The sequence below is a fragment of the Meleagris gallopavo genome, chromosome 3, assembly GCF_000146605.3.
Source record: "Meleagris gallopavo isolate NT-WF06-2002-E0010 breed Aviagen turkey brand Nicholas breeding stock chromosome 3, Turkey_5.1, whole genome shotgun sequence".
NCBI lineage: Eukaryota > Metazoa > Chordata > Aves > Galliformes > Phasianidae > Meleagris > Meleagris gallopavo.
In genome coordinates, this window is record NC_015013.2 from 73,476,002 (window position 1) to 73,479,571 (window position 3,570).

Genomic DNA, 3,570 nt, shown 5'->3' on the forward strand with positions numbered 1-3,570 from the left:
AGCGCGCGCGCGAGCGAGCGCGCGCGGGAGGGCAAAGAAGGTCGCGTGCCGGACGGAAAGGGACGGCCCAGCGCATGCGCGGCAGCGGCTCCCTCCGCCACGGGGGTGGGAGGGCGGTGTAGAGGGGCTCTGACGTCGCGTGACGGTGGGCGGGGTTTGCTACGGCCTCGCCGCAGCGGCGGGAGCTGGTTGTGCCTGGCTGCTTGGCGGTCATCGCACTGAGCTTCGGGGCTTTGGCGGTCCTCAGGTTAAAGCTGCCGTGCTGGGGGTGTGGGAATGTCCCGTGCGGTTTTTGTCAGTTCTTTGCACGTGAAAGGCTTGTCGTGAAAATGGGAATGCTTTCTGTGCGTTTTTGCGCTGTTAACTCGAGTGCGGGTTCTTAGAAAAGAATACAGACAGCTGTGCCTCACTGTGCTAAACTCACGATTGCGCATACAAGTCCAGCAGCCGCCCAGCATTTGTGAGAGCCTTGGGTAGAGCAGTTTTTTAATCTGTAATATAGTTGTTGTTGTTCAATAAAAGTTCAGCAGAAAGAGGAAGCGCTGCGTCTTGTCTCGTTCTCCTGCCACCAGCATTTGCCATCTCGGGCCGCAGGTTCCTCTTGCACCAGCACTGCGGCTCTGCTCCTTGTGGCCCCAGCCCACGGCCCGGTCTGCTTCTTTTGTGCCTCCCGGCAGCGTCCTCTGCTCACGCCCTGCCCACAGTGCTGTTCTGTGCTGTTAAGGCAAGGCTCTGCGTCGAGGTGGCTGATGTGAAGTCACCCTTGGCTGCTGGCCCTGCCGTAGCAATGGTTGCTTCTGTCAGTTAGGCAGACGGTGTCAGCAGCACCTTTCAGCACGGTTGGACGTGTTAGAATTTAAACTCAGATCTTTCTAGTAAAAAAAATCACATTCACTAGTTTACATTCTGGTTTGTAATGCCCTCCCTAGGATGTGCTGTGTACTGTTCCATTCCTGCTTCTTTCTTTTCACCACTTCTTATTTCCCCATGATTTCTCTGTCACTGGTACCTGGGATTTATTCTTACCTATTTCTTCCTGCCTACACATCTGTCCTCAGCATTCCTGGATGGCAGCAGACATCAGAGTTTTTTGACACTGAATGCTATTAGGGAAGTTAAGATATCCATCTTAACCTCAGATGGATATCTGGCAAAGTTCAAATTATGGTTCAAAAGCACTGGAGCTTTCTAGATAAATATTTCTACTACTTCTTCTTTCACCAGAATAATATGCTTCTTGTCTTTGTAGGTTACGTTCATGCAGTTTTGACTTGAAACAGGGACGTAACCATTAATAAAAGTGTTGCTGTCTTCACACCCTACTGCCCTGTAATGACATAAATTGTTAAACTGGAAATGTGAGTTTGCTTTATAAGAGAGAAAAGCTTCATGATAGGAGGTAGGTAAGTTATGCGGTACCCAGAACAATTGTCCTGTCCTATAACAAAAACATTTACCTTACTTTTCAAGATGTGGCCTAGGTGTTTTAAAGCAAGAAGAAAGGATGTTTTTGTGGCTGGGACACTAAGTTTGAACTGAGGTCTAGATTCTGTTGCTGGCAAATTATGCTGGTCATTTAGGAGTCAGTCTTGTAGAGGACTTGGAAGATTACACACTGTGTACTGCTGCTGCTCCTCCAGAGCTGCAGTTTAGAGACCCAGCTGAGGGCCAGGCTGAGGAAGGTAGAAGGCTGGCAAGAAGGCTGTGGGTGGTGCTGCCCACTTTGCCCTTCTTGGACTCTCCGAGATCCATTTCAGCTCTGCTACTCTCCAGTTCTACATGTTGTCGGGTGGAAGCTCCTGTAGCACCTTTGTCTCATCAGCTGGGCTTCCATTGCAGGTACATGCACAACTGAGCCTAAAGTTGGTCTTCTTTATAGAAACGGCTTTTTTGAAGCCACAGGCTTGGGATGCAGTTAGAAGACATAATTCAGTGCGTGATAGCTTCAGAGGATCCAAGCCAAACAGGAATTGAATGAGGGGTAATAATTCCTTTATTACAAATCTTTGAAGTGTTTCACAATCCAGATAGTAGGACTTACCTGGTGGGCACATTGTCTCCTTTCAGCTAAAGGTTTGTAGAAAATAGAAAAATGATCAATCTTCATGCATTATTTTTCACTAAGAGCAATTGATTAATTATTAAAATTAGCAGGATACCTGTTTTCTAAAGTGTTCTACAGAAGTTGGGTAAAGATCCCTTGTAACTCAGAGCTCTATACAGATACAAGAATCTTACTTTTCTGCCAACAGAATTACTATTTGTGAATGTGATTATATTTATTCTGTTTTATCATGGAAATGTGGAATTATTGAGATGTGTTCAGACCTCGATGAATTTCCTCTTCATTGCCTAGGAATTAGGGCTTTTTGATGTATGGTGGATTGCACTGAGCTGGTGGAAATGATGCAAATCCAGCTTTGTAGTAGTGCTAATATTGAAGAGCAATACCTGTTAAAATTGATACAGTTGATATTTGATTTGGAAAAAGTTTCATTGTTCAGAATCTGCATGCTGTTTTGCTGGGTTGAGGAACTGCATGAGCTCTTTCACATCTCAGCATTTTCCTTCTCAGTTTAGCTGCATTGTAACGCTGCATGCTAACATTGCATTGTGAAAGCTAAAACCTTGATGCTCTGTGTTAAAGAGATAAGGAAGAGCGCGTACCTTTAGAGGGGGAGCGCTGCTTTCTTTAAACCGAGGGCCTGCTTGATAATGCTGTTTGCTTTTGGTAGCTAACTTCGTCCAGATATGCTTCCAGTCCTGAGATAAACTTCTGAGCGGGGTCCCAAATTCTGAGTATTTTGTTTAATAAAAATAAAAAAGTAAAATGGAAAGCTAGATCTAAACTTCATAGCTATGCATTTTGGATCTTCTTGGGCAAGAGCAGATTTGCGTTTATAGTTTAGTGACTATTTAATAAGCAATCTTCTTTCATGTAAAGAACCATTTCCAGTAAGGAGAAGTCATTTTTGCAGAGAACAGGGGAAGCATCATCACTCTCAGGCAGCCTTGACATGAGGGAGGTGGTTAATAATGCTGTAATGTGCCTGGAGCAAACAAAGCAGCAGGTTTGTGTAGTGGGAGTTTTTTCTCCAGTGCAAAGAACAGCTGAGGGAATGGGAAGGTGCTGAGTGCAGTCAGAAACAGTGCAGCAGTTTTCCCCTCCTGTCTCAGGAGTGTGCTCTGCCTCCCACACCTCACTTGAAGAGAGCCTTGGCATACACTCAGGGTCGGAAGGGTAGATGGACAGAGGAGGAGGTGCTGGAGTAGAGCCTGGAAGCAGAGTTGTGCTGGGAAGGCCCTGTCTGGAGGCTCAGCTGCTCTGGGTCAGAATTGCTTAACTGAGGGGCATGCTCCCTTCGTCAGCAGTTATAGCATTTCTTCCTAAAGAGCCAAAGTACTTGAAGCAAATATATTCGAGCATTATGCTGCTGTTCTGAGTACCCTCAAAGTGTCTCACAGTGACTGGTAATTGCTGTGCACTTGGGGGAGCAGTAACATTACCATACTTCTATGCAAACATCTACTTTCTGACAGTTTCTTAAAGATACAGAATGAAGGGGGAAA